Source organism: Argiope bruennichi, chromosome X2, assembly GCF_947563725.1.
Source record: "Argiope bruennichi chromosome X2, qqArgBrue1.1, whole genome shotgun sequence".
NCBI lineage: Eukaryota > Metazoa > Arthropoda > Arachnida > Araneae > Araneidae > Argiope > Argiope bruennichi.
This window is the reverse complement of record NC_079163.1, coordinates 25,824,745-25,851,787: the sequence shown is the minus strand read 5'-3', so window position 1 is coordinate 25,851,787 and position 27,043 is coordinate 25,824,745. Positions and strand designations below refer to the sequence as shown.

Genomic DNA, 27,043 nt, shown 5'->3' with positions numbered 1-27,043 from the left:
AAAAAATGGCTATTAATTCTCTCCAGTATATTGCTAAATAATGTGGTGAACAAATCTGAAGAAGTGAGAGCTGTCTAATGTGCCATCCTCGTCATTGAAATTCTATTTAAATGCATGAGGTCTGCCTCCAAACAACCTTCGTGTAGTTTAAAAATGCAATTGCGGTCTAGCTCATTTATATGATAAAAGTAAAAAAAGTTACATTAGTTTCCTTTATAATTGAAAACTGTCATTTTATTAAAAATATTTATGTCGAAAGGAAATTGTAAAAATGCAGCCTCCTCTAAATAATTTTAAATTTTAATAACAAATATATCTATATTTTTAATGATTATTTAGATATTATTTTTCATATGATTTCTATATTTTCTAAGTTATCGTACACTGTGCTTTTTATCGCTTCAAGATTTACGGTACGATTTTGATCCCTATATTTTTGATACTAAAATTATTTTCTTCTTTATATAACGCTGTAGAGCGCTAGTGAAAGCATGCTTCAAAAAATTTCTATTTTATTATTTGCTAACTTTATTGTTTTCACATTTTGTTCTCCAATTAAGTTTTTGTATCTCATATTCCATCACTATAAACATCATTGCATATTGTAATCAGTGTTTCTTAAGATTGCAGCCAGATGGAGCCACTTACATAGAATCGAAATTTAAATAATACCAATTTCCTAACTAGTAATTAACTTCCGGGACTATAAAAATAGTATGTTATCATGAACAAAAAGCTGTAAAGATTTCAGAATTCTTGTATTTTTCGTAGTGAGTTTCCATAATTATACATAATAAACAAGCCCATTTCAATAAAGGAGAAAGATAAATATGGAAAACACTGCAATATGTTACTCGAAAGATTCATATTATGAAAAGAAAATGTCTAAATTAAAAAATTAATGCAGTAAAAGTTACTGAAAGAAGACTACAATAACGGAGAAGCATCAGACATTATCCGATCGGAAAATAATTTTACCTGAGTATTAATATGAACGATATAATGGTACATTCCCTAAATAATGATGTAAACGCTAAGCTCAATTTGAAATTTAATACCAAGTCTTTACTTCCACAGATTTGCTTTTAAGCAATATTTAAAATGTCACATTAAAAAAAAAGATAACTTTCAATTTTTAAGACTTACTCGTTTCGTAAACATTAATTTTTGTACTTTGATACTAAGATAATCTTACATAAAAGATGCAAATTTTTAATTTTTATGGAATGAAATGAAACAGGGAAGAAAAAAAATGAAAGCTTTTGAAAAAGTTTAATGGGAAGTGAAAAAGGAATGTTATCGCATAATAAATAAACAAAAAATAACGCATGGAAATGTGAATATAAAACTTGAGCTTTTTTTTTTTTTTTGAAATGGGTAAGAAAATTACTTCTTTATTTCTCTATACATTTAAAAGAGCTTTAAAAATCTAGCTTTTATAAACACGCTAAATATGAATTATCGTGATGCTCTAATCACTTGGTAATTGTTTTATTTAGCATTCATAAACCCATGCATCAAAATCTTTTTTTATGCTTCAAAGTAAGTTTTAATTAAAAGTGATGAGAAATGCACTCAAGAATGCAGAAAATATGTTTTCTCTTTTAATTTTGACTGCATAATTTTTCTTCCTCATGTTGAATTTTAAAGAAGCGGTGTAAAGCAACTAATGAAATTAGCTTAAATTTCTGTGCAAAACTTTAGAAAAGGTTCAGGAACATAAATATAATGTTTAGCAAAAAATAACGTCTGAAATAAAAGGCGAAGTGGGAATGATTTCTACTGAAAATGCCTGTCTTCATTTATATGAGAGGAGTTATTCAAATTAGATTTGAAAGTGTTCACCTAACTTTTATTGAATTCTTTTCAGAGTAATTTCAAAATTATTTCACAATTATTTCAGATTTTTTTTTTTTTCATTTTCGCTTTACAACTTCAGCGAAATCTTTATCAAGATTAAAAACCATCGGCAAGAAAAAGTCACAGTTCAGTAGAAAATATGGTAATAACACACATGCAAACACATATCATGTTCCTTATATATTGCAAGCTCTAAAATCACATTTCTAGTAAATTATGCTTGATTAATTGATCATCGCAGATTTGGATTAATCCACGTTTTATTATAATTAGCGTTCGCAAATTCGCTTGAATCTAGACAGTAGCATTGCTTACAATCGCTAAAACTTATACGCTAGTTAATCATTTGTATTATAATTATGCTCAATTATATGTGCCGAGGGAATGTTTAAATAAGAATAGTCGATAGCAAATGCCAAGGAAATAATCACTGTTGTGTGAGCTTACTCGAGAAAATCGTCATTGTTACCTCTTATTATTATTTTCACTTTCCTTATCCTATTTAAGAAAAGAGAGTTAGGAACTATTAATTCAAACAAACAACACCTGAAAGATTTTTACATTGCTGGATTTATCTTTTTACTTAGGTAAGGTAGCCGACTACGTTCGAAGCAATATTTTTGAAATATTGGATTTTTTAAAAACTATTTATGGTTTTTAGATGTATTGTCAATTATAAACACTATATATACAAAAAAAATTATTTGGAAATATAATATATTTTGAGAAATAGGAAAATTTGTAGTAAATTTTAATGAAATTTAACCTAAACGGTTAACGCTCTACACAAAATTGTAATGCAGCTATCCTATTTTTCTTTGTACACAAGTTATAGAATATAATGATGAATGAAATGAACCAAAATCTAAGAAACATTTTGAGATTCAAAGAAATTATGGGTAAAAATGTACGTATATTTACATTTTTTCCATAAATTTACAACTTAATTTTTCTAAAAACACCTATAAATAAAAAAGTATTTCCCCAACAATAAAACTTTTGGTTCATTTCATTGCTCACAGTATTTAAAACACACGCTGAAATTTTTATGTAAATACCTCTATTAGTTTTTGAGATATCATGTTAACGGTGGAAAATTTTTATAAAAATTAAAGTTTAAGAAAATTGAAGTTAAAGAAATATTTTAGCTAAAAAATTGTTTAAAATTATCCTGGATGATAGATCAGACCTTCCTTTTCCTAGAAAATACTATTTTGGAAAGAGGAAAGCCTGAACTACAAGAAATAATAATAAAAGAAGAATTCGCCAATGTGGTCGAAAACCAGTGTTTTTAACGTAGTCGGACCCCATCGGAGAGTTCAAGTTACTTTTGAAGAATAATACATCTCTTCCTTTACTTTAATTATTTTTTGCTTTTATAAAGATCAAACTATATTTTCAATTAACTCTTTCTAAGGTCATGGGAAGTCTGCCTCCCACCAAAAACACCAATCTTTGCATGAAGTTATGTAAGTTTTCATAAATTTTGACAAATTTTTTCAGTAAGACAGAAACTTAGATGCTTGAGTTTCTTATGTTACACAAAATGGTGTGCTTTTATTTGTTAATTAATTAATCAAATTAAATTCATCTAATAAGCTAAATGAATCACTTTCATTCACCCAATCTCAATCCTAAAAATATTTTAGTATACTATGACTAGACAAAGAAAAGGGCCTTTTAAGGGGTTAAGAAAAAGAATTGAAATTTTCCTACTAAGAAATGTGAAAAGGCATTCTTTATAAAAGGCAGAGAATCTTTAAGTTAAAAAAAATGCTGTATTCGAAAGATTTACTATCATAGTTTATCATTCAAATACTTGACTAGATTGTCATTATCAAATAAGGTATAATACGAAGCTATCATCTAATGTAAGAATTCACAAATATGGAAGCAAAACTAGCTGCTTATAAAGTAATAATTCATGGGCAATCCCTCCAAAAATAGAATCGATGGTTGAGTCTGGAGTGTGGCTGAGAATCATGTCATAAAATGGTAAATGCCAGGAGAAAATGAAAGTAGACTCTTGATGTCCACGTGGATATTGAAGTGATTTAAGAGTTCACATCGATAATTTTTAGAAGGCTTTAAAAAAAGCAATGGTGATGCTATGCTATGACTAAGCTCCTTCAAAACTTTTTTTTAAAAAAATGACAAACCCCTACAAAGAATCAAATAAAAAAGATAAAATATAACACGATACGTGTACAAGAGGCGTTAAGTTCTATGCAACGAACATCAAAATATTACAGATAATAATAGATTTTCAAATATGGAAATAAAATTTATCAGTGAATGAATTTCAAAACATGAAATAAAAAATAATAAAGTACAACACTTTCGCTATCTTGACTCATGTCTGTGATTCACAACTTCTAATTAAAAATAAAATATAACTTTTGCTATCTTGACTCATGTCTGTGATTCACAGCTTATAATTAAAAATAAAATATAACTTTTGCTATCTTGACTCATGTCTGTGATTCACAGCTTATAATAAATAATAAAATATGACTTTCGTTATCTTGACTCATGTCTGTGATTCACAACTTCTAATAAATAATAAAATATAACTTTCGCTACTATTACTAATGACTGTGATTCACAGCTTCTCTCAATCTAAGTGACTCCCTTCTCTACAATTAACTATAATAGAAAACGACCATTAATTAGATTGTAGATGAGAATCACAAGCAAAATTCAAATGGCGTGAGTGACAGCTAATTAGATGATAATTAAAATCATAATCAGAGCAAATATATAAGGGTGCATTCCATTAAGGCAGTGTCTATGCATTGTAATATAAGTAAAAATTTTCAGTTTGGAATTTTTTCATAATAAATAATAACGTAAAGTAATTTTAATTTATATCATATGGTAAAAGCGGACGAAACGCATTTTGAAAATTTTTTTATATTCGTTTTATTCGAACAATTACATATGCAATTTCTTCATTACTCCAAAAGCTGAAGTAATGAAACTTAAATTAATTTAGAAATTAATTCAAATGATTTTAAGAGATTTCTAACAAACAGAGAGGGAAACAAATACCAGCTGTGCCGATTGTTTATAATAGAAAAATCGACCAGAGAGCAGGATTAAAATATATATATGAATAATAAAAGGTAAAACTATATTTAAAGAATGCGATTAAGCAATATAAAAAAAATAAGTTCTTTATAAAATACAAAAGCAAATATCTATCCAAAAGTTTAAACAGGCGTGTTAGTTATTTATTTCTTTCTTATAATTTTAATCGTAAAAGTAGCTGAAAAAGTTAACTTGTTTTTAAAATCAATTTCACACGTGTAGGGTATAACTTTTAGAACTCAGTTAAAATAAAGAAAATACCTGCGGTTTAAAAGTAGAATGATCGAAATAAATTGAATAATATAATGCACTTTTTTAATATGAATCCTTTAAACCACTAAAATATAAGGGGTTAAGATCTAACCAATATCATTGAAAATATAATATTTTGAATAATATAATAATAGTTAAAAATTTAATTTTTTTTGTATTTTATCACATTAGCTTTCGAAACATGTCATATTCAATTTTTATAAATGAATACTATATTTTTAATATCATTATTTCATATTCTTGTTAAGAAAAAATCATTTGATTTTAGAATAAAGAAAATTACATATTAAGTTATAGATAATTACTAACAAAATATCTGTATTGGTCTTGAAGCATTTTGTAAGTTAAAGTTTTATTGTTATATAAAGGTATCCGTGTATATGAGTACTTACTGCAATACTACAAACGTATATATATAATTCCAAATGTTATCTTACAATTTTTCTCTTATAAAGAATTAATTGTTTCTTTTTGTCTTTTCTAATAAAAATGCACTACTTTCACAGTGCGAGTATTGTCATTTTCTTCCATAATAGAATTTATGGAATAGTTGAATCGCAAATTAAGAAATCATTTCATTTTCACATAATTAGCTCTTATTTAATTTTGAAAACTATTAGCACTTCTCAAAGAATGAAGAACGACACCTCAAAGCATAGCGTAGGGCAACGAGAAACTGCATGTTAGGTGCTATACTCAGATTCATATGGCAATGGCATTTAATAAATATATTTTAAATTAATTGGTCAATAAATATTGTACAATTAACCATGAAATAATTCAATAACGTTTTTGGAATAATTTAAGGAAAATTCATCAACATATAGTACAAGATATTTTCAACGTACTAAAAGAACTCGCTGCTTATCTTTATACATTTTTGAAAAAAATTCGCATTCATTTTTTTGCTTTCTGTCATGAGTTAACTTATAGTACGTAAAGCAAAAGTCATCCAGAATTGTTGAATGTACAAAAGGATTTATGCTGTTTGACACAGAAAATGAATTATTTATTTATTCTTCATAATTTATTATCCTATTACTGCATAAATTCGTAAAGGTAAAATTGTTTTTACTTCAGTTTACCGAACTTCGGAAACAGGAGATATATTTCTAAATCGTTAATCTCTTGGGGAAGGTCTTCATCATTATTTGAATTCTGTCCTGTATAATAATCAATAATGAAACACCATTGCTGATGGAAATGAATTTCAAGGATTTGTCTTTGTCGGAAATAACTCTTTTGGAAATATTTCACTCATAGAAATGTATTTTACTCTCCAATTTTTTACACATTATTAAGTAATTTAAAGATAAACTACAAATAATTTTATGTTTTCATTGAGTTATAAAAATAAATAAATATTATATCATTTTTAATTATTAATGCCCACTAATTCATATTGTTTAAGAATTGAGGCATTGCTTTATTTTTCCGAAGTGGAAATATATAGGTTAAGTTTTTAATTCTATAGAATCAATATACAAAATGTACTTCAATTTTTAAAGATTGCAACTCGTTTAGTAAGGGAGTGATAACGTTTCTCAATCCTTATAAATTCATAAGGTACAACACCCTGTTGTGCATAGTAACTGGCGATAAAAAGTGAAATAAACATGTCGATTAATCACTAAAAACAATATCAATTTTTATTGTTGGCAGTTTTGACATTTTTGATAGTCTATATATTTACTTTTCTTTCCTAAACAAAATTATATATGACATTATTAATATGTATATAATAAACTGTACCAGATGAAATGTTTAAAAACCCTTTGAAATATTTCATGCAAACCCTGTTGTATCTTGAGATATCCCGAGATAAACATGTTATTTGTTCTAACGTACCACTGTGCATATTTTCAGAAAAAGTCAATATTACAGGTTAATTGCACAGTAGATTAACTCCAGCATTACATAAAACTTTATTTGAAAGTAATAATTTACACTTTTATATTGGAAAACAATAGTAAAAATATAAAAAATAAAGAAGATAAGATCAAAATATTAATTTGTCATTAGATGGTTTTTAATTTTTCTTAATAACAACAACAAAACATGCGATAATATAACCAAACTTTCTAAATTGATTTATGCTTTTTAAATAAACAAGAGCAACATGATAACTGGCTTTCCATATACTTATAACAGAAAAATACAGCATATCTCATTGTACAATTGTACTCTATTTCATCAGAAATGCTAAATATTTAACAATCAAGATGAATAGCCTATAAAACTATTAAGGCCCCGGAAATCATAGATAAATGCTAATTGCGACAAATTTAAAATATTCTTCAAATTTTAATCAATTATTTTCTAAACTTCTTTAGCTGGTAAATATTGGAAAACATTAAAGAATGTAGTGCAGAAATTTTTGCATCCGTTCTCTATGCCCCATCTTGGTTTAACCTGTAATCTATAAAATAGAAAAAGTGTACTTTATAGATATTCCATTCCAAAGAATTTAATTAAATACCATAAAAATTGCTTGAATTTGATTATACGGAGGCTTTTTCACTTTAACGATTTTTGATATGAAAGAAACGGCAAGCCAAGTGAAAAACGCCAAGACCATTCTAATGGAAGCAGAAACTGCTCCTTTATTAGACGAAATGAAATTTATTCGTCTGAGATATTGCTTAACGGCAATTCCTGCTTATGATGTATGGAAATAAGGCTAAACGAATATATAAACGAAATGAAAATAGTTTATTTTGGCTTCGAATTTACAATCCAAAATGATTCCTCGTCTCTCCAGGTATCGAATTTTACGAACAATATACCAGATAAAAGAAGAGAAAATGGGTATGCATTTCTTTGATGAGAAAAGAAAATAAGAAAACAGCTAATCCACTGTGGGAATCGAAGTGAATTTGCAACGATCCGTGAAGAAATTTTCGTGACTATTGGAATATCTTATTCACAGTTACAGATGGAAAGAAGACAAAACAGCGTTGAGATCCTTTCTAGGCACTGCTTGGAAATTATGCAAAAGTTGTATCCCGTTGAATGAAACTTTTTACCAATTGATCCTTATTATGCAAAAGATCTTTCCTGTAAAGAAATAGGAAATTCTAAAGGGAAAGGAGGAAACAGAAGCATGGCCTTTCATATTGGCGAAAAACGTGGAGAGGAAATGAATATTAATGCTATGTTGAATAGAACATCTGGAACAGGAATCAAAAAGTTATTGCCTTTGCAAAGCAGAATGACAGCGTTCATTAGCTTCTGATTCGGTATTCGTTCCTTATAATATTTGCTCAAATAAAACTGGATTTTCCTATTTTATAATTCTTAGACTCAGTTTTCTCTGTACTTTGTAACATAAGTTATTCTGCTTAAAAACTCAGTTAATGATACAAATGTCTTTTTGGTGATTAAGATATGAAATTGCTTTATATTTACTTATTAATGCAATATACATCTTTAAAGCAAAGAATAAATTAAATCTCTGAGTTGTTATGTCTAGAATTTTGCTATAAACAAATGTTTGAAAAAGGAAATAACTCAACTCTTGAATTGTTATGGCTAATGTCTTTCAATACTAAACATTAAAGAAAAGGATTATTTAAATCCTTGAGTTATTATGACTAGAATTTTTCAATATCAAATATTTAAAAAAGGGAATGAATTAATCCTTTAATTGAATTGTTATGCTTACTGTATTTCAATTCTAAGCATTAAAGACGAGAATTATTTAAATCTTTTAGTTGTTAATCCCTAGAATTTTCTGATATCAAATATTTCAGAAAGAAATTAACTAGTCTCTTAAATTGTTATGCCTAATGTTTTACGATATTAAGCATAAAAGAAAGAATTATTTAAACACTTGAATTATGTTACTTGCTATTTGTGCCCTAGGTTTTTAAATAATTCAAATATTTTACGGGAGAATAAATTCCTTCCTTGCATTGTCTTGCCTATTGACTTGCAAATGATGTGGGAATACACATTAAGCTAATATACTTAGACAAAAAAGAAAAGTGAGAAAAAAGTTTTGTAAATCTTAAATATTCAGATTTTCAAAAAAGATGTTGCAAAGTTTTACTAAATAATCATAAAAAATAAGTATTAAATAAATCTTATCATACTGATGAACATATTCTAGGTTATATTCATACAGATCTATCAACCAAATTACTGTAATTGCAATCCTCTAATCAGGTTTGAGATTACATTATTCTGTCAATAAAGGTAAGTCGCTGCCAAATATACTGCCTAATCTCCTGTTGCAGGTAACTAATTGTTAATTTTGGTATTTCTCGCAATTTTTTGAACGTCAGTCATAACACCCATATATTTTTACAATAAAGGTAAGTCTCTGCCAATATGCTACCAAACCTCCTGTTGCAAGTAATTAATTGATAATTTTGGAATTTCTTCCAATTTTCTGAACTTCGTCAGTCATAGAACCCATATATTCAGTCAATAAAGGTAAGTAACTGCCACATATACTACCAAATCTCCTGTTGCAGGTAACTAATTGATAATTTTGATATTTCTCTTCCAATTTTTTTGGAACTTCGCCAGTCATAGCACCCATATAAATTATAATTTTAACTGATTTATTTTCTTAAACCATCTTCCAACTTTGAGATAACAGTTTGCAACAATTTTATGGGGAGAGTTGAATATGGATTAAGGGCAATTCTTGCTGATAGGTGGCATCTTTTTTTTTTTCCATGTCTTAATCTTTCTCTTTTGTGGATTTTCTGGCGAGTTGCCGAGCCATTGCGCAGAGTCCCATCGACAGAAGAGTGACTTGATTAATAATGGAACAGTATTTCTTGGTTTCTTTATGCTCCTGTTGTCGCAACAGAAGGAGCTATGTGGGAATCACGCATATCATGTGTAAATACATTTTTTATGGGTGTCGGGAGCGGAGACATGAAATCAGAAGGAACTTGGAACTAGACCAATTTTTTTTCCACGCAGTCATTTTGAACACCTATTAGCTATGGAAAAAAATAACAGAGCAGCAAAATTCTCACTTTAAAAAGAAATAAAATAAAACAATAAAAAAATAACGGATGTTGAATTGAATATATTTCTGTCACTGTTTAACGATTATATGGTATGAAGTTCGAAACAAAATGAATGAAACATTCCATCGAACTTCAAACTAGTTTTTGTCCATGTAATATGGAAACTCATGAGGAGCAAAGACATTTGAATAGTTTTTTTTTTTTTTTTTGTACTTTCCTGCATTGTCTCCCTTATGTATTTTCTTTTTACTCAGACATAATTTTATAAATGCGATTATTGCTAAGTACATCGTATCATAAGAAAATGTATTAATTATTTGCTTGCGCAATTGATTACCACAAAAATAGTTTAAAGTAGTTTGCAATAAATTAATTTTATTTCAGATTTTCTATGTAAACATAAAGGTCAACGTTTTTTTTTTTTTTTTTTTTTTTTTTTTTTTTTTTGTTAAACTTTAACATAAAGGTTAACGTTAAACAAAATATTTTCCAATTTATGTAGAACAAGAATACCCTCAGAAGAAAGAAATAGAGTAAAGAAAATATTTTCAAGAAACTGATAAAATCGTATTCCCATGTTACAAATTTTAACTTTTTTAAAGGTATTTAAATATTTTCCCCTTGATTAAAATGTCTCCATGTAAAAGGAATTAATGTAAATTCTGTTCATAAATATGTGAGTACAATTTTCTTTCAGAATGCTTTCCGCAAGAAAAGTCATTCATTTTCAGGAATTGCTTTAAGTTTAAAAGTAATATAAGCTTTTTTTCCAAAGCATTTTACGGAGTAGGATTAGTGTTATTGTTTTGTGCTACAATCTTGTATCAAATCCACGCTGTTTCTTTGTTTTTGGAATATTTCCAGCGTTTTAAAGAATCGAAAGTAAAACCTATGTATCTTTTTTTTCATTTTATTATTTTCCTGTAGAGAGTTGGCAATTGTCTCTTGCGTTTGCCATAAACCATTACGAAACATTTTTCTACAGATGGCTATTATAAGAGTTGTTTATCTTCAATATCAATTCCTGAGTAAAAGATGATTATTTTTATCAACAAGTTTAGATAGCATGGCTTAGCAACTTTAAAACTATTTAAGTTGAAAAATAAATTTAAGGCAAATACTTTTTTTTCGAGTATTTTTCTTCAAGTAAAGGAAAAATTTAACAGAATTAATGAATAACAGTTCCATGGTTATAGACCAAATTTTGGTAAAAAGATCTGACAATATAATGATTCCATTTACTATAATTGGATTACGGATTGGTCAAATTTCAATACAACTCTTTGAAATGACGGTTTTGGTGGATAAAAAGAAGGGTTCATTTTTTTTAAAAACATTGGGAAATAAATCATGTGGCCCTTTCCGAACGCCCATGCATTTACATATTTCTGGCCGTTCACATTAGCCATAATTATTCCTAATACAAATGAATCGATGTAATGAAGACTGCTATACGTGAGACTGTGTACAAGGTTTCCAATTGATTTGCAGTGATTCTTTCAAAGGTTAAATAGATTAGTTCCACTGAGGAATTGAAACTAAAGTTATTTGTACTATAGGATTTGTACCATCACGTCCAAAGAATTGATAATTCTACTGGCACATCATCCCCTTATCCGTAATGAAAATACAAGCATTCCATTTTGGAAAATGGTTAGCTGATTATTTCGACCGAGGAAGGCAGAGTCCTAGCGCCTTAGTGGTATAGCATGTGTACAGCTCATTCTCCGAGTAAAACCTTTTGCTGGTACATTATATAATAACTACAGTGTGGTACTACTTCTATCTACAGTGTGCTTAGAAGTTAGATTACTTCCACTGAGGGTTAAAATTTTAATTAATTCATGATGTAGCATGTCTACCTCTATTGGTACGTTATTATATCCTTTTCAATGGAAATACGAGAATTCTATATTGGAAACTATATCCACAGAATGGATAGAAGTTATACTCATTATTTCCGTCGAGGAAGGTAAATCCTTATTGTCTTAGTGGTACAACAACTAGACTATCAACAATGATTTCTTAATGGAAAGTCTAAATAATACATTAAAACTCTTTGCATATGAAATCCGTAATATCTGTTGATAAAACCCGTATCTTGATATTCTTCAATAGATAGAAATATGATATAGAAAATATACTTCTCGTCAAAAGAAATGTGATTTTCAGTTTTCATATTTCTTTTAGAGAAATGATCCGAAAAAAGTATAATTTTTTAATTCAAAAGATGATGTATAATATACTTTAAAGAATGGTCTATATATAGCTTTCTGTTATTTCAAAATTAGTGTAATTATTCAAAAATGCTGGAATCGTTCCTTTCCATAGTAACTTCAGATAAACATTGTATTAATAGTTTATTTTATGTTGATTGTCTTCATGATTTAAATTCTTCTTTTAATCCTTAGAATACCATAAAATAATTGATGAATATTTACTTATGAATGAAATATTTTTTAGAACAGTAAACAATTTATAACAGAAAATATTGAATAATTAATAGCTTTCCCATTGATTTTGATACATTCTGAGATTTCAGTCTTCTCTTTAAAAGCTTTGATTTTTATAGTAGTATATTAAATTTATAAAATTCCATAATTTGAAATATTCCACCATCTCCTATTAAATAACTTTTTTTGCAATCCTGTTTCGCCCTCTTCAAAACTCATTTTCAATCTCAATATTGAACAAAATATTTTCCTATACTTACACGTCTTCAAAGTTTATTAAATCAAATCTATTTATGTTCATTCCTTTTACATATCGGCATGAAATATTTTCCGTAATAAATAATTATTTCTAATGAGATTTGCTGTGAAGAATTTCCAAGATTTATAAAAGAAGCCAAATTTTTGTTTCTTGTTTTTATATGAACACGGATCAAATATTTTTCTCTTTAATAGTTGCAGTAACTGAATTATTCCTTGTTTTAACTGGTCGTTTCTTACAGAAAGCAAATTTCAGCTGTTTCATTTCTATCATATTTTGTAATTATTTTTGAAATTTGTATTTTTTTTAATTCAATGTAAAACCATAAATGATTTACCCTTAACTTATTTTAATAAATATTTGAAAGTTGATTAAAATTCAAGAATGGTTTGGTTGATTTTTAACCGAACTCTGATTATTAATTTCTGATTTTGAACGCTATGTTAAAAAGTATTCCTAGTTTCTCTAATCACGGCATTTACCTCTCGAATCTTTCTTAACAAATAACTATCTTGCGCTTTCTAAAACAAATGAAAATTGTTAATTACTTTCTCTTTATTAAATGTCAGAAACATTTATTTCAAAGTGATCTCAAATTAAAAAAATAATGTCCAAATACTTAACGAATCTGGAAGAAGACAATGATTTGTAAATTAATTTTCCTGGGAAAAAATGCCATCGGCACTATTGGAATTAGTTTTTGTCTCGGCTTGTACAAGCCATTGAGATAAACGGCGCAATATTTAAGAAAAACTTTTAGCACACAGAAATAAACTTTTTTACGTGAAATCTAAATCTTGTTTTTGAATTTTCTGTTTCAAACCATCTTTAATTCAAAAGAACCGATTGAAGTTAGATTCCTTTTGAAAGCATTGAAATGCCTCAATATTTAAAAAGAAATCTGGAAGAATTGGGTTTGATTGAAATACGATTAAAATTTTATTTCCGTCAGGAGTAATTTAAGTAGATATTTTAATTTTACAAACTTGGATTGGCAGAAACCTTTCAGTACACTGCAGTCTATTTGAAGAACTTTTAAGCGGCATTGTTTTTAAATGTTGACGAGTAATTTAGTTGTCATTTTTCATATTATTTTATTTTCTGAAGGTACTGAAATATTTTAAAAAAAAATAACATAAAATTTGACGAATATAGTTTTTGTCATACTGCACTTTAGATTTATTTTCCTACATTTCGTTAATTATTCAACAAGAAATCATTGTGAATTAAGTCTGTTCGAATTTATGTTGCAGAAACACTTAAAGACAGAAAAATGAAGTATTTGTGCGCATTGATATGAAGGGTTTTTTCATAACCTAAAAAGGAAAGAATGATTCTATAAAAATTCGTATGGTAAAATTCTTTCTTTTTAACACACCATCAGTACATTATGTCTTTTCTTTAAAGTTTCTTGCTTTATCTTTGGTAGGTGAGTTCAAATTAATGAGACAAATGTGATCAGGGAAGAATTTTTAATCTTATCTATTAGAGTTAGAATTATAAAATATTATCGATTTAGAGTTAGAATTATAAAACCTTATCTATTTAGAGTTAGAATTGTATATACTTATCTATTTAGAGTTAGAATTGTATATACTTATCTATTCAGAGTTAGAATTATATATACTTATCTATTCAGAGTTAGAATTATGAAACCTTACTTATTTAAAGTTAGAATTATAAAACCTTATCTATTTCTTCGTAGAACATTAAAATCATGGGTTCACTATAAAGGATAATATTTTATTCTATCTTTGAAACAAAATCCAAATCGATTTAACTATTTTATAATTAAAATAGTAATTTTATCAATATTAATTGATTTATCTACTCTTTAATGTCTCACTGCGATTTTCTACATATTTATCACACTTAATTAGATTCAGTGGTTGTTTTATATTTTTCAACACCATCGCCATGTAATATAAAATATTATTTCGCAATATTTTAACATTAAATTTCATTCATAGTTAGGCATTTTGAAAATTATCAGTTACATTAAGGAATAGCAAATAAACAGACCATTAACACAGTTTCAGAACGGAAGGTAATTTCAGAATTGATCAATTATAAAGATAATTTACATGAATAAAGTTTTCTTGTAAGAAAGGTATGCAGAAAGCATGTATGTATTCAATATATATAATTAAGCATTTCTCTAATATTTTGCATGTTCGACACTAAAGCAATATAAAATAAGCAAACCACAAAAAAAATTAATCAATCGTATGCAATGCCGCATGAATAGTATATATAAGAAAGTTATTATCTATACCATTTTAAACTAGAGGGATAAAATTACAAGAGGCTTTAAACAATACTAGATCTCAACTGATAACAGATATTGATCCAGAAGTGAAACGTTCAAAGTTGATCACGAGTTCTGTTTCCATCAGCGTGTATTTGATATTTTCATGGCTCGAAGGCATTTCAATATTTGAATCCACTCATCTCAAAAATTACCAGAGATAACAAAAGTTTCGAGACGCTCCCTGTCATTACCATTTCCCAAAACATTTTTGCTTTTTTTTTTCATCCATTTTCTCAAACGGTAAAGTTTTTGGCAAATGCATTTAGTTTGAGACATGCAATCAGATTTAATTATGTTCGTTTATTCCAAACACCGATTAGATTTTAAAGGTTTATTTTAAATGATAGGCAGAAAGTACTTTTCTGTTATTAGGATATGTAGGAAAACCACGGCATATTTTAAAAAACTGTTCCAAATATACGTTGCAATTTCCTTTAAAACAGGATAAGATATTCGTTGAATAGAATGAAAAACACTAGAGGCTTTTAAAATGTTGTAAGATAAAATGTTAGTTACGATAATCCCTTTGAATACCGAATGCGAAAATAGAATTATTTAATTACTACAAGAGTAAAAGCATTGGAACTAAAAGTTATTATGCAAGTAATATGATTCTGATTTTTATTCATACGCACAATACCGACAAAAATGTGAAAAACAGTAATTTTATATAACTTCGCATTCCACAAAATGATTTTATCGTTATTTTACTATTATTTTTAAAATTCAAGGGAAAAAAAGTATTTTAAATCTTGGTCTCATGCAACCTTAATTATTTTTTTTCAATAGAATTCCAGAAATTTTTCTCATTGAGAAAAGAAATGGATTAGTTTAGTTGCATTTACTTCCCATTTTTGAGGTTACATGAGGGCTATTATGTGGAGTATCGTGTAATTTGGATTTCTTTTTTTTCCTTGATACAAGCGTCGAAATTTGGCCTCACACCATTTTTTCTTAGTTTCCGTGCCGCAACAGTGGGAGGGGAAGATATAGTCGCAACTCGAATACTCTAACACTTTTAGATAGAATCGGGTTTCAAACTTGAAACCTCATAACTATGAAGCCAAGATCTTATTACCAAGCTTCTGACTCTCCGAAAAAGAAAGTTTGAATTCTTTCTAAAATTACTTAAAAACATTTTTCTAATTCTTGCTTAGCGGACAAATTATCATTTGAAATTCATTGTTCCATCAAATATTATAAGTTTTAATTGATTATTTTGAAGACAATAACTGTCTTAACTCTTTCATGTACTATGGAGATAATAATTAATTACAAAATTTGCGATGCTTAAACTAAAATGAAATTAATATAGCATTTAATTAATAATTTAATCAAGTTTCCTTTTTTATTCGATTTTATTAACTGTACTATACAATATCATTAAAACATAAAATTTTAATAATAATTTAATTAAGCAGCTGATATAGTAGATAGATGTAAGATTATTATTAAAACTAGGAAATTAATGATCAAGACACTAAGTAAATAGATTGATATCCTTTCGCTTTTTTGGAATAATGGCGCAGTTAGTCTATATATAGCTAACATAAATTAGTGCGAACCATATCTATTAAGTGTATTATTAAATATAATTTAGCTTGATATTTAATAAGACACTTAAGATATAAAATTAGAATTTCCGAAACATTATGCAAAGCTAGCTGTTTATCATTTAGAATAAATGTTTATATATATGACAATTGTTTAAATTAACCTTTTAGATTTCAAGTCGCTTTGTATTCCCAACTGAGTTTACTTTGAACGGACCTCTAGGAAATGCTGGTATTTCCGAATTCTTTTCAACTCATTGTTTTGAAATCCTCCAAAAGTTTACAGTTCTCGTTTAAGGTCCCAAATAATGACTTCCTACTGGTAATTACAAGATTGTCTGAAAAGCCATCCGAGAGGATTGTCGCCGCTCAGGAGAAAGTTTGTTGTCTCGATGTAATTAACTGGAGTAATTAGTGAATTTTCAATATTTTCTGTCCTTTTGCTACTGTCTTTTTCCTTTCACAGGAAGGTTAGTAAAATAGAAGAGATGGTCAGATAAACGAAACAAATCTTTTATTGATTAGATAGAAAGTTAGATTCTATTTGTTTGATTAAGATTAGACTGAAATTTGTATATTATTTTTGTGTGCGTTCAGGAAAAAGATCCTCAATACCACATCCTTCTTGCGGTTGTAGAAAAGATCCTTCTTGTAAAAAGACTCTGCACTAAACCATTTAGATGCTTATATTAGAATATCAGTAATATAATTCTTTATAAATAAAGGAAAAAGAAATAAAAAAACAATTTTATATTTTTCATTTTGCTTTGCAGAAAATAATTTTAGATATTTTCTTAGATTTCTCAAACAAAATGTTCTTATTTTATCAATTAGACTTATCCCAAAATTCCTCGCATAAACCATGACTGTATGCAAAAAATACTTTAGAGACTAAGAAATATATCGGTGTGCTTTAATGTGCTAATAATGATGAAATTATTACAGAAAAATAAGTAAAAATAATACCTTTTCAAAATAATAATAATAACGATGGTGATTTTTATTGATTGGTGGTTTATTGATGATGATTTTATTGAATTGGTGATTTTTATTGATTGGTGGTTTATTGATGGTGATTTTTATTGATTGGTGGTTTATTGATGGCGATTTTATTGAATTGGTGATTTTCATTGATTGGTGGTTTATTGATGGTGATTTTATTGAATTGGTGATTCTATTGAATTTTTATTGTTTTTAATATATTTTAATTTGTTAACAGTTTTGACTACGCAATTTAATTTTAAGGTAAGTTATTTTTGCAGAATTTATAAAAATGTATTTGATTTTTTAACAAAACTCAAGACAAAATTATTCACTCAAACTATGAATTTCCATTAAGAGTCAAAAAGTAAACTTTATAGACTAAGAATTATTATTTTTTACTTTTTACACTGTGAATTTATTTGCTTTCAATAAAATATTTCCCAGGCAAAGCCATACGAAAAAAAAAAAAAAAAAAAACTCTAAGAAATACAATAAGCGACGCGTAAATAGATAAGAATCAATGTTTGTTAAAATTATACAATTTCACCCTTAAAATTCTCTAGTCAATGTAAAAATAAATCTGAACTTAATGTTTAATTTAAAACGACATAAGCATTGATTTATTTAGAATACACATATGGGTGATAAGTATGCACACATTTTAGCGCTGCACATTGTAGAGTTAAGAACTAATGCTGCATACAATACTATTCACTTTCGGCGTAATTGTTAGAGACCTAGCTTTCATCCGTTTTCTAAAATCCAGTAACCATGTCAATTACAGCAATGGTTGAATTCAGTGCCATCATTACGAATGAATACTTTATCTCTAATACTTTATTAAGGTCTATGCATTTACTCTATCTTCAAAACTAGTTTCATTTATCTTCCTAACAATAAATGCAAAATGCATTAAACGCTTCAGTAGAAGATACGTTTGTGAATATCATAATGAATATTTAGAAATTAAAATATTTGGAATAAACCGAAATATTTTATGAAAATATTTTGAGATGTGCATTCATAACGAAAAGTAATTAGTTTGCACTATATATTTAAACAATTTTATAAGGTAGTTTTCTCATTTTAATCAAAATAAAATTATTTCTAAATAATACCCAGGAGATTATTTCAACATTTCTATTTCTAACTTGATTCGCTTCTCGTTTGTAAAGAGGAAGTTTTGTAATTTCGTTTCTTTTCCACTCCTTTTTATAGTTTTAAAGTTTTGTTCCCCTGAGTATTGCAGATTTAATTGCTTTCTTTAATACTTGCATAACATAGCTACCAGTTAATTGATTTAATTAATTAAATTTTGATTTCATTAGAGTGACGCCATTCTGGTAGTAATTTCGAAGGAAAATCCGATTTCAAGATCTCTTAGCATTTATAATTAGAATTAAAATAAGCAACTATATAGTAGATAGCAATTCAAAAATTAAGAAGTTTATTTTTCAGCGAAAAAGTGAAAAGTGCGTTTTTGAAATTGTTTTTATACATTTATCCAATATACAATTTCCAACACTGAATATGCATCGAAGCACACGTTACTCTGAAACAGTTAAACTTTTATTTTATGCTAAAAGCAACATGATATATATAATTGTTAAAAAAATTAAAAAATTTTGGAATTCACTGAGCTCAACTTTCTCTTATTGCACATGTATTTTAGAAATATTAAAAGTTAACAAGGTTATTCAAATCAAAATAGTTCAAATTACAGCAATGCTTTATTAAGATAAAAATCAATCGAAACGAAGCTGCAGTATTCCAGAGAATATCTTTCATAAATCATCAACATATTCCTCAATGAATCTAAAAGATTGAAAATATTAATATATTCGATTGCAATTTAAACAATAAATTTGTAATTGCAATAAATTTTTAACTTATTGTTAGTTTGAGAAGATAGTGCAAAGTCTTCAAGCTTGGTATTTATAAAAGCATTGGAAACAAGATATTAAGTGAAAAAAATACTTCTATTGTGTGGGGAAACTTAGAATTTTAAAACTTAAATTTTATAAGTCTATATTAATGCAGAAACTGGGGTTGGGCCCATCAGTCATGGGATTGAGAAGACTCCTCTATGATGATTGGGTCTCGTCATTTTGGTGGAAACAGAAATGATGTGGGGTCGGTTACCACTTACAAATGACGGGATGTACCTCCTACGGGAGGAGTTGTACCAAAGCCGGTGATGATCCTTAAGACATTATTCCTTCCTATGCTGTTGCAGCAATCCGATCATTCATTTCTTTCGTCATGCTTTCTGGTGGGTTGGAGTAGCCACTTATGATTAGAGTTAATGCGCTTAGCTTTAATGGCTTCGAAAATATTCATGGAAGCAGTTTGTTTATTTACAGAATTTCAAAAAATATCGGACACTGCGAAAGCAAATTCCTTACTAAGTCTGAAAATATTTAAAATTAGATGCATTTTATTATTAGAAGAAAGTTAATATTATTTTTCAGTTATTATTTTTTAAAGATAAGCACCAGTGTTTGAATCCACGTATTTATAAGCACATCGTAAACACACCATTCAGGGAAAAGAAAATGTCCTTATTTCCGGAAAATTGCTTAGAATTACAAATTGAGGAATATATCATTTCACATGCCTAATGGTATTTACTTCAAAACATTCAAAGAAATATTTTTATTTTCTTTCAAAGACGATTTCGAAATATGCTCTATTCGAATTTCGAAATGGGAAAAATTCGAAGTGGACAGATACAATTTCGAAATGGTAGTTCAAAAATTAGATTTATCTATGACGTCTTTTTAAAAATGGATTTGCTCAAATTTCAAACAATGTGGCGTTTCCCAGAATTAATTTCTTCGAACAAAATACCTATGTTTTTATCTCAGAAAACAAAATGGAAGAAAAATTAATCTATTACGTTGCAAAATCCCATCCTCCGAAATTACACACTTCAATATCTTTACAACCTTATTATGCTAATAGTGGTCCCGCGGCCATTGTATTCTGGAAACCCATAAGTCAAGCGAGTGTCCCTGAATTTGTGTTTTTCAAACTAAAGAGAAAAAAGTATTCATTTCACTCTTTTTTCCTAAATTGTATTTCTTTTGTCTCCTTTGCGCCAGGTTACACAATCACTTTAAGTGAATTATCCCTTCAGCTAAGAATTTGGCTCGTTTTTTTCCATCAACTGACTTTACTCTTCATAAATTTTAATGCCAGAGCTGTCTGTGTGAATGAATTATCCCTCAATATAAATTTTTTCTTATTTCACAAAGTTAAGGCTTTAGTGAATTGGGATGTTTCACTCTCAAATGAGTTTTGGTTTCTCACCGTGAGAATATGTTAATATTTTATAGCGTTTATTAGCGTGACCGCCTATTTTGACGATTCAGCTCATTTCACTGGAACGCTTTTTGGGACTTTTCATTTTTCTTGCTGGTAAGTTTTATGAATGGCTTTCGTAGATTTTAGGCTGTTGAATCTAAAATGAAATTTATTCTTTGTTGACTATTTTATGAAAACAAAGTTATTTTGAAAATTTAAGATTAGAAAACAATTCTCCAATAATGGAAAAAATATCGATTTCCATGTACTGTGATATTTCATTGTTTTTTGTTTTTTTTCTCTCTTCTTCTTTTTTTCTTCTACTATTTGTATCAAAATTTCAAAGTTGTATATTTAATGTTCAGATTTTATTTATATTTTTATTTCCAATGAAAAATGAAATGAATTTGCAAATTACAACTTTAAGTAGCTTTTTTACATCACAGTATTTTCTTCACATTTTTGTTTTAACAATTTTTAGCCTTTTTCTTGTTTAAAATAGAGATTTCAGGTTTTATGCATTTATCATAAACATAATCATATGCTTATGATTATGTTTATGATAAAACTGTGCTTGCAGTAAGCCTTCGATTATTTATTTTTAATGTATAATATATAAAATGAGATACTTCTAAATTTTCTCATTTTTTTTCCGATTTATAGTACGGTAGAAAAATCAATATTAAAGTCAATATTAGATATATCTAAAAATTAATGCACAGTTTGTGCTCAATAATTTTTCGAATAAAATTTGAAGGTAAAATATTAATATTTGAAAAAGTAGAAGGTTATTAAAAAGATTGAATTAAAAATATTAATTTCAATTAAAAAGGTATATCCTAGTAAATTTTTTTTATGTATTCAAAGTGATTCTGTGAAGGTTAAGTTTTAATATTATAAAAACTGTTTTAATTCCATCATTTAGTTCCTTTGGGAACTCTTTAATAGTTTTTAATTTCTCCAAAACTGTTTCAAAAAACAAATTCAAATGATATTACTTAAAATAAAAATTAAAAAATATATATTCTCTCTTTGCGTACCAATAAGTTATTATTAATGCTGTGTTCATTTCTTTTTTATACTCAATATTCATCTGTAGTTCAAAATATTTCATTGACAGATCAGATTTTGAAGTAATAAAAAAATGCTGTTATTAGTGTGTTATAAAATGAAGAAAATTGAAATTCTGGAGATCAAAGCACAAATTATAAACGCGTAAATCCTTATATTAATACTCAAATCAAAATGGAATTTTAATCAATCGTAATATATTTCAATATTTCACACGATTTTTTATTTGCGAATTCATTGTAGTTTAATTTCATTATCGAATTACTGATTCCTCATGCTTTTACAATTTTTACTCTGGCCACCAAATTTTTGTTAAAGTATTATTTTCTACATTATAGTACGCTAATAAAGATAATTTCTAAAAACTTTTATTTATTTTTACTGCTTTCTAGCTTTATTAACATATTTCATAATACATTATTTTAATTATTATGTAATCTAAAAATCAATTTTTTGAAAAAAAAAAATAGTACGACATGGGATCATTAACATTATAACTAAATAGGATAAATCGATTGAGGAACTGAATTAAAATTCGAGGAAATTAATTAATAACCAGGTCTGAAATGGATGAAGATAATTACTTCACACATAGATGATAAGCATACTTTGTCGGATATCCATAATATCCAAAGGATCATGGACCAAGCCTTTTATCTTAGCTCTTTCATCAGTTATTCTCTCTTCAGACAAAGCATTTTGCTCAGCACTGAAATAAACTGAAGTTGGCACATGAAATGAAAAGTAAGAAGGGAAAGTAAATTATTATAGCAAAAATGGAAATTTATTTATGTATTTTATCGCTTTTTCCTCTCAAAACATCATTTTAAATAAAATTATGAAGTAACTGGTGATATTTTTGAGCTCTTTCTCAGCCGCGGGCATGGAATAGCCGTCGGTCACGACGAGCTCACAACGACACTCCCAAAAAGAAAAGAAAATCCGTATCCTTCCAACCAATAAAACAAAACTGCTAGAGGCACGTCTCTGCTCGTCCCGTGCGTAATTTAGTCATGGAAGGATAAAAGCTATTGGGAGTTTCCAAATTAACCATTAAGGGCAGGATAGGCTGTAAAAAATGAAATAAATGGGAATGTCTGAGACCGAATCGTTTAAGTATCGACTGGCAGATTCTTGGGAAAAAACACAAATCTGCTTTATTCGGTGCTGAAAGTCCCAGAGAATTAGTTCTAAGATTACCTCAGAGCTTTTTTACAGGAATCGATAAAGCAAATCGAATAATAAAATTCACTCAGAGTAGTGAATATATTTTTGAATTGCTCACATTTTGTGTACGTATGTAATTCTATTTTACAATTGTCTTCTCATTTTAATTTAAAAAGATAAGCTCAGATTTTTTGAAAAATTTTCCTATGGTAATTTTTAAATATCGATTGAGGAAAATTAAAAAAAAAAAAAAAAAAATCAAAATCTCTTTCTTTCGATGCGGAAGATCTCATCGAATTAACTTAAAATTACCTCACACTTTTTAATTGCAATCGATATTATCGTATGAAGGCAAGCAAATCAAATAATAAAATTCACTCATAGTAGTAAATATATTTTGGAATTGTCCACATTTTGTGTATGTAACTACTTCTATTTTATAACTGTTTTCTAATTTTAATTTAAAAATTATTGCTCAGAATTTTTTTAAAAGTTTTCATGAAGATAATTCGTAAGTATCGATTAAGGAAAATTTTTTTTAAAAAATCAAAATCTCCTTTTTTTTGTTGTAGATCTCGACTTATTAACTTTAAATTGCCTCAAACCTAATTGATAATATCGTATAAAGCAAAATTAAATAAATAAATGGAATAAAATAAAGCCAATAAATAAATAAGCTAACAATTATTTAGAAATGTTAATTTATTATTGAATCACTCACATTTTTTACGTATTTATGTGATAATTTATTAAAACATCTTCATAGTGGTAACTTTTAAGGGAAAAAAAAAACATTTTAAACATTTTTTTGCACAGAGCACATTATGAAAGTAAAAACATTATGGCAGAATATATCTTAATTTTAGTTCAGCTAAAGATCTTTGGAATTTAATAAGGAAAAATATTTATATTCAAAACAAAATTTATTTTTTAATCAATTTAAGTGCAGTAGCGGTTTAATAATCACAATTACTTTAATGGGGTCGAAAGTAATTTCTCTTCATTTTCTAAAGGAAAAAACAAGAAATAAGATGTTAATTACGAGTCAGCTCAATTTATTTCAAAAATGTTCCTCTTCGGTAAGTGTATTTATAGCATTAAATATAGATTAAATATTATTCAGTTACTCTTCAGTCAAATTTAAATATTTTTCTAAAGAAAAAACAGGAAATAAAACTATAGAAGACAAAGATAAGCTCTTAAAATTTGATTTCGAAGCAATTGGTTTATTTTTAGTGAAGAAAACCTCAAAATACTGCAACTGTATTCAGAAAATTGATATTTATTATTTCAATACGGCGGAGTGATTCATAAAGTGTGATAATTTTGATTCTAAGATAAATAATCTGCATTGAACTTATCGTAGGCTTGCTTATTTACCATACGCTTGAGATAGCCTGGCTCTTATGCCAATAAACCTTTAACGGACTAATCAAAAGTGTCATTGTTTTGAAAGGTAGTTAGATTATGAGAATATTTTTTTTACTACGTCCCACTACTGAAAAATTCTAAATTCCAGGAACGTCAGAATATTTCTAAAAGAATTAATGAGCACACAAAGTTCGCATACATTACGGAATTTTAATGTAATCAGGATTCGCAATGCACAAGGAAAAAATCTGGGCCTCATATAGTTTCGTAATTGCTGTTAAAAGACCTATTGTATGTTGAAGTTACATGAATCTCGTTAAATCCCATAAATTAAATTTAAAGATACAATTACAGTCATAATTGTACATGTAGTCTGAATCTCAAAGAAAGATAAAATATAAAAGTATCTTACAAAATATCAAAACTAAGGGGGAATGTAAACTAAGGAAAGATATAAATAAGGAAAGACGAAAGCATTGTTTTTTTTGTTCAATAAATTTTCGTACATTTTTTCCAATCACAATAAAGTTCTTTTTTTCTTGTTTTATTTCTTTTGCATTTCAAAATATTTAATCACTTTTCTGTCTTTCACTCAATGTAAGTTTTGTATGATGTAAATGGAATCGTTGTGACGAAAGAAAAAGAGGTATCCTTAAATATCGCTTTGACATATCTGGACTATTCAAGCTTTTTCCGCAGTTTTATTTAGCTTGATTTATTTTATATTTGTAAAAATATGTAATTGCAATTGATTTTTCATTCGCCTTCTGGAATATTGAAATTTGTGTGCTTGTAGGTTTTGATGAAAATGCGCAATAAAATATTTTAATATTTTCAGATCATAGTTATCGGTCAATTGATTAATTTCATTTAACTTTGATATCTCACGTGGGGCTTTTTCTAGTAATGAATTTAAGAAGAAAATTCCAAGATTTCATAACATATATAAAAATAAATTAAAAATTAAAAATAAAATTGTTGTAAATAACTCAATGAAACTCTACTTGGTAATCATCTAATTCAAATGGGTCTTCACAAACTGTTTTTTTTTTTTAATTATCGTATGTTTCCAGAGGAAAAATTTTTTCTCTCTAGCGCCATTTATGGCACACTTTTTGGCTTTCACTAACTTCGTTTTTCTATCTTTCTGCCTTAAGGCCATTCACAAAACTTCTCAGACGTGGCAGTCATTCAGCTGATGACATCTCTATTAGCGGTTAACTTTGCACTGATTTTGTCACTTAATTTACACGCCAAGTAAGAGTGCTGCTGTGTCAAGATAATGAGGTCAATTTTTTTTTAATTATCGTCTGAAGTTTATTTTTATTCAAGAGCACTAAGTGATAAGTAGGTACTTAAGGTTTATTTAATATAAGTTTAATCATACGATATTATTAGCATCGCAAGTATAAAATGAACATATAAATTTTTGTTTATAAGACCTGCGATTTATCGGTCAAAGAATCAACTGCTGAATAAGCAGCAGCTTAATTTTCTATAAAAGTATTTATTGTAAGCACTAATCAGGTAATTTCTTGCTAAAAGGATATATTTATATATATTCATCAACATTGAAATTCATTTCATTTAATCAAAATAAAAAGAAAGAATTTTAAAAAATCCATAAATTCAATGAAAAAATTGCCTTGCTGCTCTTCCCCTTTTAAGAAATTTGAGCCCCAAAATCTTTTGATTTCAACATAAGTTAACACTTGTTTCATAAAAACCGACAACTTTATGTCCTCAATTGTACTGTTCATTGCGAAATGATGGGCATTGTCTTGCGTAAGTTTTCAGTATAGGTATTGACATCAAAATTTAAAAAAGAGAGATTAAGAAATGCCACTAAAGTCCTTTACACTTTTAGGAATTTTCTCTGAGCAGCATATGTTTAACACATCCAAATTTCAGAACACATAAAGATTATGTATAAAGGTTATTTTGAGGCCGATCTCATAATTCTGAATCATGATCAAATAACAAGAACGACCTTGAGGTGGCACACCCCTCTTTAATCTTTTGCAAAACACTGGCAGGGGGGGGGGCATATTTGGGTCCAAAGAATTTAGTGTGTTCAAAGTTAGCTTAAATAGCGATTTCTTGGTAGAATAAGGTCTTGAACATCAAACCCTCTTCTCAAAGGCTGAAACCTTACCAACAATCCATCAAAGCCCCTTCAAAATCAAAGAATAGTGACACTGTATCTCATTATTCGTTGATAATAACAGCCGTTCCTTTGAGCTGTATGTTTCTAATTTAGTATTCTTTCATTTTTTGGAGGGGGAAGGGGGTGTTTTTGAAATATTTCTTAACAAATATATAAGAGTTTTCAATTGTTCTCTGAGAGCATAATAATA

The 27,043-nt window shown here is 27.7% G+C and overlaps 1 protein-coding gene across 5 annotated transcripts in view; it reads left to right on the top strand.

Moving 5' to 3' along the window:
* Positions 1–27,043, top strand: part of LOC129961017 (tubby protein homolog) — a 368,549-nt gene that overhangs the window by 170,799 nt on the left and 170,707 nt on the right. Inside the window, exon 1 of one of the 5 annotated variants that reach the window (XM_056074810.1) lies at positions 21,060–21,191. The exons of the other annotated variants lie outside the window; for them this stretch is intronic. The gene's annotated coding sequence lies outside the window, so the exon portion shown is untranslated. Of the gene's footprint in view, positions 1–21,059; positions 21,192–27,043 lie in introns of those variants that run through there. 5 annotated transcript variants of the gene reach the window in all.